Genomic DNA, 12,782 nt, shown 5'->3' on the forward strand with positions numbered 1-12,782 from the left:
GTGCGTTTTCTTCACATAAAATGGAAACTAAAAAATGTCATAACTTTGGACTTGTTAACCCATGGAGCAGTACGATTTTTCAGTTACAATTGACACTTTTGTAGTAAATTTTTGCATCAAAAAATTGTATTGCAAGCATTTTATTTTTCATAATAATATTAATATAAAGTCATAAAAATAATTATCATACACAGATGGCAGAACAAGCCTAGATAAAAGAAGGAATAGCACCTGTTACTATTTCACAAGTCTTTCTTCTCTGTCACTGTGTGGTCTAAGGTGCTGTGATTTGGGTTCAGACTGCAGGGGTTCGAGTCTGCCTGTATATAGGACCAGTGACAACCAACCATCGTGAGGCATTTGAGGATCTACGAGCAAGTAGCATAACCCAGTCACGGACATCTATAACGGCGGGGGGTTCGACGTGTTGACCCCACAACACCCCATTACTGGTTGAAGATCTCCACACCTCGAAGTAGAATTGTGGGAGGGAGACTTGCAGTTGGAACAGAGGCCAAAGCCCTTACAAGCTGTAGAGCCACAGGTCACTCATGTTAAATCAGGGTAGTGACAGACCGGGAAAAGTCAGGAAATTTGAGGTGTCAAAAAAAGTGAGGGAATTTTGTCTTGACTTTTTTATCTTTTTTTTATGATATCATTATGGAACTCTGCAGGGGAACAGGAAATGTTGTTGCTAAGTTTCGGCCTCAACTTTTAGGCCCATTTTATGCACAACACAACCATAGTGCCAGAAACCAGTGATGACAGGAGGAGAGGGAGGGAGGAGAGAGAGAGAGAGAGAGAGAAATTTCTGGACGGGCAGAAAAATGTGTTAAGCCTCTAAGTATTACGTGGAAAATGTATTGAATATTGAATTATCATTTTTTTCTTGTCCGTATGATAGTAGTAAGGGGATAGAACTGTCAACAGATGGTGGGGATGGGAGCGGGTGGCGCCGTCCGATAGTTGTAGTAAGGCATTTTGTTGGACAAACTGAAGGAACATGGAAATAAATAGGCTCCATTGATACATACAATTTTTGTCGAATATCGCCACCCGACAAAGTATCTCACTACAACATGCAACAGAAATTGCATGCATGACACTTGTATGGAATTGATTTTTGTTGGATGTCTTCGGACTGCAACATCCAACAAAAATGGCATGCATAAACAAAAAGAGCTTTAGACTGAAAATATGCTGCTGGAATTTTATTACTCTTCTGGCTCACTTCTCCTTATTTAATGTAGCAGTGTTACGAAGGTTTTCTTTCATCATCCTGACGTATTACTGGTTTCGCACAAATTAACATACGTTGACAATGACATTGCACAATTCTTAGATATCAAGAAGAATCCAAAAAATGGGATACATATTGAATACTATCACGAAAAAGTGAAACATAAATCTGCATTGGTGAACGTTATAAAAATTGGCAAGTGCATGCTCCCAACCTCAAATTTACTGCAACACTAGTATTGCAATGAAATTAACGCCACACTCTGTCCTGTCTGTTTAAACTCTTGAGATATGGTCATTAATCTCTCATGGAGTGAAGTTAATGTCCAATATTATGAAATAAAATACTAATAATAAATACGTAAATATTTTAATATCATATTTACTCGAATCATTCAATCATAAAAGCAAATCACTTTCAAGAATTGACTTTTCTCTGCCAGCCCTGCTAAATTTTCACTTTCCATCTACTGATTTATACGAGGGGTGGCCAGAAAGTAATTTCCAATTAGTAGGGACATTGATTTTTCGCAAATGCGAAAACCGTGAAAAATGGTAATTGCTGCAAAGTTGTGTTTATGAATGTGCAATAATGTCTGGACACATTTATCGCCTGTTCAAAATATCGAAATAATGCGAATTTGGCATAAAAATGTGACTTGTTGGAGTTTTTGCGATTCTTTTTAAAAAAAAATATCCTAAAACAACAAAAAATTCCCTGAAATCCAACAGTCTTGTCTTTTCTAGGCCATGTTTGCGTACATGCACGTGCAAGTTTTCCAACATTTTATTCAAGAGTAAACTATAATGCTTGTTATACATGGAATAATTCCGACAGCCACATTAAATCATGTATTTCCCACGATTTTTTCAACTTCTATCAAAACCATTTGCATCACAGAGCAAAGTTGGCAGGGTTCTAACAGGAGATCTAGTGTGTGTCTATCGTCACATGGGAGCCACATCTTCAATATTTGTCTTGCGAGATGTGTTTTGAAATACCAAGCTAAGTGCGCACCATCGGCATTTGTCGAGCGAGAAATAATGGAGCTCAGTTGTTAGGGTGTCTGACTACCATGCGAGAGACCCAGGGTCGATTGCCTGACGGGGAGAACCGGGATCTTTTCCACCTATTCAAACTGCTCCAGCGCCCATCCAGCGTCATATCAAGCTGGTACCTAGAGAAAACTTTGAGGGATAAAAGTAGCCAGGAGTGTGGTGCTGATCACATCACCCCCACCTTCAGCCGTGATCAAGAAAGTGTGGGGCCCTAACTCCACACCCCTATACACTTTCATGGCAAAGTGCAGGGGAGTACTTTACTTTTACTTTCTCAAAAATCTGTTCCAACATAGTTTAAAAGCACAATGGAGTATTAAGTTTCGGTATATTTGGCAAAAATATGTTCTAAAACAAAAATGCGAATTTTGGGAAACGTAACACTAACAAGTCAAAAAAAGATAATGCCAATTTTTGGTGCCATAATATATCGGTATCAGTCAAGTGAGATTGATTGATTTAAATTTTTTGGGTGTGTCGCCACTTATGATCATTATGCACCCTTCAGTATATACAGGGAAAATTCCATTATCGAAAACCCTTACCTTAAAATTAAAAAGGGGGTATGGAAAACAACTTTCAAGATATCTAACTCTCACGAAGAGGCGTAGGCCATGTGACTTACAATTTAAAACAGTAGTTTAAAAAGGTATAATTTCAGGTATTTGCCAGAAAATGGGCTAAAATGAAAATTTGAATTTTGGGGAAAATAACACCGAATAGTAAAAAATAAGAAATTAAAATAAAACACCAATTTGAAAAAAAAAAAAAAATCAAGATCCCTACCGATTAGGAATAAATAAAACAAGAATATCAGTTGCAAGTTATTGCATTAGTTACAGTGAGTCCTAACCTAATTTTCAGCATAATCACCACTGTTGTTCTGGCATTTGTCGTAGCATGGCAGTAAATTTTGTATGCCCATGGTATGTGTGTCTGATAGCAAAGACTTGAGCTATTTCTACCGTAGTGTAGCTGTCAAATCCTTGTCCTTCCAGAAACTTCTTCAATTAAATAGAGATATGAAAGTCGGTACATGCAAGGCCAGGGCTGTACAGGGGGTGGTCCAAGATCTCTCACCAGAAGTGATGCAAAGGGCCCATGTGTACTCAGCTGTATGAGATTGTAATTGTGCACATTCGATTGGCCTTCCGTGAATTGTCTGCACCATCGTTTGACCATACTATCACTCACACGATTGCTGGTGGCTCTGTGCCAAATTCTGAGCATGCAAAAATGTGATTACTACACGTAGGCTACATCACATTGGGTGGGAGACTGTATGAGAGCTGCAATGTTTAACCTAGAACTGTCCTAAGACTGCTGCATTACAACTATACCAGATTACAGCTACATGCCACTTTTTCCTGCCTGCATGTGTGTGTGTGTCACTCTCCGACCACTAGTGCTGCGTATAGGCACCATTGGAGCTTTTTCAGGATGCCCCTCGTATATGAACTTTCAGAAGCTGTTATTAACAGTGTGTTCCTGTTTTAATGTGTGGTTAGCTAAATCACCTATACAATGCAATTCTATAAATTATTTGCGTTAAATTTGTAATACCTACATACCCTTTTCGTCAGCAATGCTGGTATAACTGCATGTTGTCAGTTTCACAGTACTTCACTTTGGATATACTGTACTGAAGCAGAAATCCTGTTGATAATGTAAGGAATTATGACACTTTCTTTTGTACAATTCAATTGTTTCACTCATATGCAAAAGTTAAGTTGTTTGCTTTACAGAGAAGAGAGAAGTAGTTTTATGCATCGAAAAATGAGTCCGCACTAATGGTTCTTGCAAGCAGAGAGTTCCAAACCTCAGTGGAAATATCAACATATAATACCAAGAATGTATAATGAAACTGATAAATTACAAATTGTATTTCTTAATCAATCACTCTTCACTCTAATCTCATTTAGTCGTAACTGTAAAAATAATCAAGTATTTTATTTTAAACTTACTGCGTATGATAAAATTCTGTAATCCTTCCCTAGCTTTGAATTGTAATAATTTTCCAAATTCACTATTTTGCTGTTTGTATTCAAATCATAGAGAAATTAAGTCAATTTTATAAAATATAATATTGGTACTTAACAAATCCATACCTGGATCTGTATGAGTTTATTATTTCCATTTACGAACATCGATTTAGTTTAGTTTGTAATTGTCAGGGAAAAATGTAAATTTTGTCCTGGAAAAGGCAGGGAATTTCATTTCTGCTTGTTTGTAGCCACCCTGTAAATGTACGCTTCATGAAAATGCATAGTACTAATAAGAAGGTGGTGGTCTGTAAAAATGTGGTAGTCTGTTAGGGAAGGGCAGGTCAAAAATTTAACTAAGGATGGGTTTCCAAGTGACACCTTTCTTTGTGGTTCAATTAATTTCAAACAACTTTTGAAGGAAACATTGATTGAATTCGTCAATTTTCAGGCTCCCAATAATTGTTTTCAGTTTCAATAACGGGCAAATATTTTGAAAATAGATAACAAAATGGGGGGGGGGGGAAATTCTACCTTGTGGGAACTTTTAATGGGGAGCACTGGTCAAATGACACTGTTTGAAAGGCTCCTTAATTCCAAGCAAATCTTATGGTAAATGAATGTGGTGCTTGTTCTTGATTGGAACAGATGTAGGGTTGCACAATAATGTTCCACATTGAATGAGTAAAGGCTATGTGAAACAAAGCAAAGCCTTTCCGTCAAGAGATGACAGTCTTGGAGGTAGCAACCGCGGATGTATCATTGCAGGCTTTGAAGTTGTGTGTCTGTAATGGTGGCAACAGTTTGATGAAGAAACTTCCTCATGGTAATGCAACAGATTAGTGCATGCACTACTTAATCTTTGGTGTTGTTCCTTTCCCTCACTCAGAAACTTGGAAATCCATTGTGCACACAGAGCAGTCCATACTTCAGATGGTGAATAATTGTGTGCACTGTACCATGACTAATGCACACTTTTGATACTAGGTCAACAGTAATGTAGCATCAACCCTGTTGGACCAGTACATCAACCTGCGCTCAATTGTGTGTGTGGTATTATGGAACGGTGACTTTGTCCAGGTCTCTGGTCATCTCTGTAGCTGATGCATCATTCCTTGAACCGTTTGCACCATTGTTTGTTTCATAGTGGCAAACAAAATGCAATGTTCTCTGTACATTGCGAAACGCCTTCAGCAGCCAAAAATCAAACCCCACCATGGAGTTCCTCTACTGGAGCATCCATTGCAATACAAGATTTTCTTTAACATGCAGTAACGCAGCATTTGTTGTACCTCGCAGCACAGAATGCAACCTTATATTTTATTGTATCATTTACATGGACTGCAAAGTCACTGGAGGAACCTATTTAATCTAGTGGAACAATGACTCACTTTCAATTGGCCTACCCTTTTATGCACTGGAGTTCAAGATTGGTACAATATAAGAGCAGAGCTGATACCTATATTGTAAGTATTGATTCAGGATATTTTTTTTTTATTAAACATCAGTTATTTGAATATTCCATGTGAATACAGTGGAACCTCTATTTTATGTTTTTCAGGGGACAAATTGAAAAAAACTTAAAATGCAGGAAAATGTAAAATCGAGGAGAATTTTATTACAGTTTGCTGTGTTGGGATCCTCAAGCTTGAATGTATAATGTGGGAAAATGTTCAATCCAGGAACGTAAAATCAAGGCTCCACTGTATTTTGCAATAAAAAACCGGTATTGGTATGTAATTGGTAAGGTTGTCTACTCAGCTCTGTAACCATATACAGTGGAATCCTGATTTTATGTTCCAAGATTGTACTTTCCTTCATTATTGTACATTCAACCTTGATGGTTCCAACATAGCAAAATGTTATAAAATTGTCCTCGATTTTACATTTTCCTGCATTTTAAATTTTTTTCAGGGGGCTATGACGAACAAAGAACTTAATTCAGGCAAATGTAAAATCTGGGTTCCTTGTAATGCACACAATAATAATGTACCAATGGATTAAAGATCACATACATAATGAATCTAGGATTTGTTTAAATAATTTAGTTCCCAATCTACATAGTTCCTCATCTGACATAGGGGTATAAGTACAATTGAACATTTTTACAGTTTTATATATGATGAATAACTGTAGGCACAAGTGAGTAAGTGATGATTTTTTTTATCTGTGGAAACTTTCAGCAATAAGTTTCATGTCTGTCTATAATACTCAATACAAGATTTAAATTCAAACAATGCAAAAACACAAAAATATGTGATTGGTACTTCTCTCTTACGTAAGACAAATAACAATGCTAACATCATTTTCTGTCTGGTAATTAACTTTATCTTCTATGCATTTTTAAGGAACTACACCTTCTAAAAAGTGGAGATGTTTATTTCAGCATCTGAGATACAACAGCGGTGTGCACTATGCCTTTGCTTGTTAGACAAGCATGGCGGTTGATTTACTCCTTTACATTAGAAGCAAAATAACTTCATTATAGCCAGACCATCATTAAAATTCTTCAACTAAAGCAGTTTGTTACATGAAAAATAGCAAATGTAGTACAACAAAATAACATATATATATATATAGATTTTTATATATATACCTGCTTTGTACCTTTTACAATGCACAAAAATGTTCCTAAACTAAAATATAAAATAATACAAGGGCTCAATACGAAGATAAAATTTACATGTAAAAAGATTCAAAAACTTAACACAAATTCTACATCTCAGTCAATGCCATATAAATCATTCGAAAATGTTCCGGCAAGGACAGAGTTTCGTATTTTACACAAAAAACGCGTAACTGAAGCTACCCTTATCAAACAAGGAGCCTGTCCAATGTCAAGCAGGTCCCATTAAACTTTTCTCTGAGCACAAATGATGGTTAAGTAAAAAGCATGAAAGTTTTCTTAAAAAAGCTTTTGAAATTTTGCACCATATTTTATTTTGAGTTTTCCACTGCAACACACACTAAATCAAAATACTGTTACTCCCAAAGCTATTTTAATTTTCCACTTGGGCCGACAGACAGAGCAGAGTGAGAGAAAGCTTTCAAGCGAACATAGAAACTTCCTCAGAATCTTCCATACAGAGGATGACTGCTTCTTGAACAAGATTTCTGCACTTCACATGAGGGCAAAGATAGGTCAGTTTTATTGATTTCATTTAGAAGTAAATAGCAAGGCATCTGGCATCTTTATATATTAAGACTGTTTTTATATATATATATTTCATTCATATGATATATATATCTATAATATATATATATTTCCTCTCTCAACTTTAATAATTAATTCTCACATAGGACAGTAACAATCCTTTCTATACTTCCCGAGTAGTTCGTTTAACTGGCACTTCATTGAATATAATCCACGAAGGATTTGTGGATTACAAAGACAAGTAAAATGTTTTTACTTAGGTACAAAAAATGTATCCGTCAAAATATTGGATCATTTTGCCATATATCTGTTGAATGCCTCTTCTTATTGTTGTCAACAGTCATTATCTGAAAAATACATAGAAAATGTTAATCACATGGATTTATTTGCAAATAATTTTACACTGTCTAAATGTACACACATATTACCGTCAATATACGTGGGTGAATCAAAAAGTAAGTTACACCCTCCTGTAAAAAACAAACAAAACATAAGAAAAAAATTATTGGACGAAAACACATGAACATTTAACTTTTTTCGACATAGTCACCAAGGTGTTCCAAGCACTTTTCATATTGTGTGACCAGTTTTTCGATTCCTTGTGTGTAAAAATTCCATCCAATTTCTTTGAACCACTTTGAGACTGCTTCCTGCACTTCCTCATCTGATGCGAAACGCTGACCCCCTAGGTCTTTTTGAGAGGCCTATAGAGAGGGTGAGACCACATTTCCCACTTGAATTTCTGCAGTAAATCCTGTGTGACACCAGCTGTATGGGGGGTAGCGTTGTCGTGAAGAACAACAACCCCATCACTCAATCTTCCAGGCCTTCGATCTTTAATGGCTTCTTTAAAGTCTCACAGTATGTTGCGGCATTGATTGTTGTTCCTCGGGGCACAAACTCACTGTAAACAACGCCTTCGGAATCGAAGAAGATCGTCAGCATGACCTTTCGAACCGTTGGACAGCTTTTGCCTTTGCTTGGTGGTGGCGAATCCTTGTGTGTCTATTCCAGGGATGCCCTCTTTGTCTTGGGGAGTGTATTGGTGCACCCAGGACTCATCTGTGATGATTTTGCTCAGAAACTGCAGACCATCCGTGGAATAACGCCGAAGAAATGACAGCGCAGCATCAAAATGTTGATTTGTGTGCCCATCGGTTAACAAGGGCAGCACCCAGCGAGAGCAACAATGATTGCATTCACACGTTCCGCGTTGATAGTGTTCACAGTTGCAGGTTCGTTGTTCACGTTCGATCTTTCCTCTTTGAACACCTGGCACAATTATTCGATCATGGGGCGTGACATTGCATTCTCACCATACACCTCGACAATTTGGCGATGATTTCACTCCGATTATGCCTTTGTGCCCACAAAAATCGGACGACGGAGCGCACCTCAATGTTGATTGATTGATTTGGTGTTTTATGTCCACTTTATGCACAATAAGGCTAATCGGGACTGGACCTACAGTTTAAAGTGGGATCCAAACCACTTGTGCCTCCATCAGGTATAGAACCCGAGACCCCTTGATTACAAGGCAGCGACATTACCACTGCACCATCGGGGAGGCGCCGCATCTCAATGTTGGACGCCACCTCAATACGACGTGCCATACTCACACTGTGGCTACTCTCATACTAACCAGCTGAAGCACGGCTGCTGCTGGTGTATGAAGAAAACATTCCAGACAGTGTTGCCACCAAGCGTGATTATTTTCTCTCTTAGTACAGGAACAAGGGTCGGGTGTAACTTACTTTTTGATTCACCCTAGTACTACCAACCAAAAATATTACCATGTTCATAAAATGCACTATGTACCAATTATAGAATCTCAAATTTCTCGAATTTCTCATATACAGTTTCAATAGTGTAATTCAACAATTTAAAATTACTGTAAACTGTTAAGTAAGAACAACAACAAAAATGGTTTAGTAAAAGACAATACATGTTACGGAAGGCATTTCTAAGTTCTTTTTCCATAATTGAGAAGGAAGAAAGATCAGAAATAGGGAATGGCTGGCTTCTAAGGCATGTTTGTTGCCCAAGTCAAACGTAGTCTCATTTTTGCATTTATTATTAATCTGATTTGCGCTTATCTGATGTAGGGGTGCACAGTCATGGAAAAAACTACTTACTGCATGGAGCCTTATGGGGGAAGTATTTTTTCCATGACTGTACATACCATTGGAAAAATGTCTGCATTGCTTTATATCTAAGGAACTGGTGTAAGCAGAAGTGAGAAAATGCTGATTTTTTTCCACCTGCGTATAATAGAAACTTTCATGCCTCTCTCTACATTTTAAAAAAACAAATGAAAATACAATGAACCCCGATTTTAGGTTCCCCAGTTTTACATTTTCCTGGATTTAAATTTTTCTGCATTTTAAGTTCTTTTGCCTTGGTCCCCTGAAAAATGTAAAATCGAGGTTCCACAATAATGTAATGTTAGAAGAGCAAAGAGTATCTGTATTTGCACATGTTTCATTACTGTCACTTTTGCAGATACATATACAGAGCATTCCGTGACATTTGCTACGAGACGGGCCGCCGAGTCGTGTAGCAGATGTCACGGAATGCTCTGTACTATGTGCTGTTTCCAAACTTTATCAGGCTTGGTGGCCGAGTGTGATAAGTGCTCAATGTACGATTTTGCCATCAAAGTTCCCAGGTTCATGTTCCTGCTTGGGCATGGGTGTTCTTTGCGAGTGCCTATCATCAATTTCATCATCACTCAAGTTCAATGTCACAGTTTGCCAAAAGTGACAGAAAGCGACACTAAAGAACCAAATTTCAAATATGGTTTCAAAACTTGAAGATCTGCACAACATTTTTGGGGGAGAGGATGGAGCCATTTTAAAGCATCCACAAAATGTGTAATGTGTAATACTTTGTCATGTGGCAGCAATGAATACACGTGTGTTACATTGCTGTCAGATTTACATGCACACATTCTACAAGGGGTTTCAAAAACTTTATCTGGCTCAGTGGTTGACTTTCAACCTCGCCACTTAAGTTACCTGTTCTGACTCTCCGTCTGGACATGGGTGTTCTTGTGTGTCGATTAATTTCATTTCTTTTGTCACTCATTCTCAACATTGCAATTAACCAAAAGTGGCAGAAAAGCAATGCTTAAAAAAAAGCATTATGCTCATGAAGGGGGGGGGGGGGTTGAAGTATTCGCAAATATGTAATACTTTAGTTATTTCATACAGAGAGATTATTAATTATTGCTGAGATGTAAATCAAAGTTTCGGACTGGTGTAATATTCAATACTACCGTGCGTTCATTTCGATCTTCAGCCGAGAGATCGGGAGAAGCGTGGCGGGCGGCGCTGACGGAGATGCCGACATTTGCAGCCTGTAATGCCCGCTTATTTTTATGGACATATGCATACATTCATATAAATATTGCAAAACTAGCACTAACCTGTGTTATAAGGGTACGGTTTTAATTTTAGTAGCTTAGTAGCTGTATGTGCTGATGATTTTGACACGTCCATCTCACGGCGTAGAGGTTTGTTTGGAGAACGTTCTAACGCTGCACCAATTTCATCGAGTTTTGCTTCGGTTAGAATCCGTCGTTTTTGCTTAGGTGTTTTAAAATTTAACGATCCAGTTTCTCGTAATTTAAGGACAAGATGTCTAACCGTATCTCTATGTGGAGGTGAAACACCTAGGAATTTCTGTACAAATTGCCTACACACGTCTCGACACGAGTCTGTTTTCACGTAAGTGTCATACATAAGAATTCTTTGTTCTAACGTGAACCTTGCGGCTGACATTCCAATCGTCTCACTGACACAACACACACACACACTGCAATAACACAAACAAGTAACGGCAAGTAACCAAGAATATCACTCTTGCGCACAGTACGAAATTAACACGCTCTTGGTTTACATCTGCTCGCCACTATATTCACAGCTCTGTCTTCATCTAGTCACGAAGGAACAAAAAACTCGAGCTCGGAGATTTCGGATTGCAAGGAAGCTCACGAAAACCATCGACTTTTAACGGTTTTGTCGGCAGCGTAATCTTGATACAGTGCTGCACATTCGAAACCTCCAAACGATCGACACAAAACTCTTTCAAGGATATAAACTTAAGCAGGACGTTACTGGTCAAAACTATGATTAAAATGTTTCATTATCTGTGGCTCTTAACATTGTTTCTAAAGCATATTTTTTTGTGTATATAAGGGCAGAACTTGGATGAATTACAGATGATGAATTATAACACAGGTTAGCGCTCGTTTTGCAATATTTATATGAATGTATGCATATGTACATAAAAATAAGCGATCATTACAGGACACAAATGTCGGCATCTCCGTCAGCGCCACCCGCCACGCTTCCCCCGATCTCTCGGCTGAAGATCGAAATGGACGCACGGTATTTGTAGACTCGTAGACGAATAGTAATTATGTGGTGGCCAAAAACAGAATTTGCAATTTAAAAAGCATATATACAATCAGTAATTCACGCTGAATCCACACACTCATTCCTGGAATTTTTACCCATCCTATAGTGATATGCAAAAGATTTTCCAATATATATATATTTGAATATTCAATCTTTCAAGCCAGAAGGTTCATTGGTTTATCCTCGTACATTTCCTGCAAATGGGTAGTCATCCTGGCTAGAAGCTCTTAACCTTTAGCTGCCAGACCTCTTGCGCACCTGTATTCTCGTTCACGCCGGCATATTTTCAAGTGTGCGCTTTTCAAACTTGGCGTGAAGTACAAAAAAATCATAACTCAAGAACTGATTGTTGTAGACAGATGAACTTTGGTTAGTTTTCCTTAAAGACATTTTTTAGCGGAGGTAAAATTTATACATTGTGCCTCACAATAACTAGTGTTAAATGAAGAAGAAGAAGAAAGTTGATTTTTTTAAAAAGTTGGAATATGGCATGCCCCTGTACCCCCTCAATAAATCGAAGTCAGTGGGAAAAAATGTAGTATGTAGCGGTGGTACATTCCTACAACAGTGTAAAGTTTCGTTGAAATCAGACTAACGCTTCTTGAGGAAAAAAAGAATAGCCTTATATAAAGTGCCAGTGTTGCCAGCTTTGAGACAATGTCCGGAATTTTGCTTCTAGAATCGGCCCTATGGACGCTGAATAGACCAAATTTGGAGGGAAGCACAACAAAAGACCACCCTATGAGGATATGTAATGAACGTGCAACAACTTTGGAAAAAAAAAAAGTGGAAATTACGGGGTTCGTAAATTTGGTGTAATTACGGAAAATTTTGAACTTTGGGCCTTTGCCCCCACTTACCCCTGGACCCTTAATTTTCGGATGTTACTTAAAATGTCGATTTTTACTCATTCTTAAATTTAGAATT

General features: G+C 37.8%; 1 protein-coding gene across 7 annotated transcripts in view; it reads right to left on the bottom strand.

Annotated features, from left to right (window-relative positions):
- Positions 1 to 6,305: 6,305 nt before the first annotated feature.
- Positions 6,306 to 12,782, bottom strand: part of cora (erythrocyte membrane protein band 4.1 like coracle) — a 61,612-nt gene continuing 55,135 nt past the window's right edge. For all 7 annotated transcript variants that reach the window (XM_083139515.1, XM_083139520.1, XM_083139521.1 and 4 more), the window contains one exon: positions 6,306 to 7,781. The gene's annotated coding sequence lies outside the window, so the exon portion shown is untranslated. The remainder of the gene's footprint in view (positions 7,782 to 12,782) is intronic.

Source organism: Lepisma saccharinum, chromosome 1 (genome assembly GCF_977018435.1).
Source record: "Lepisma saccharinum chromosome 1, izLepSacc3.1, whole genome shotgun sequence".
NCBI classification, from domain to species: domain Eukaryota; kingdom Metazoa; phylum Arthropoda; class Insecta; order Zygentoma; family Lepismatidae; genus Lepisma; species Lepisma saccharinum.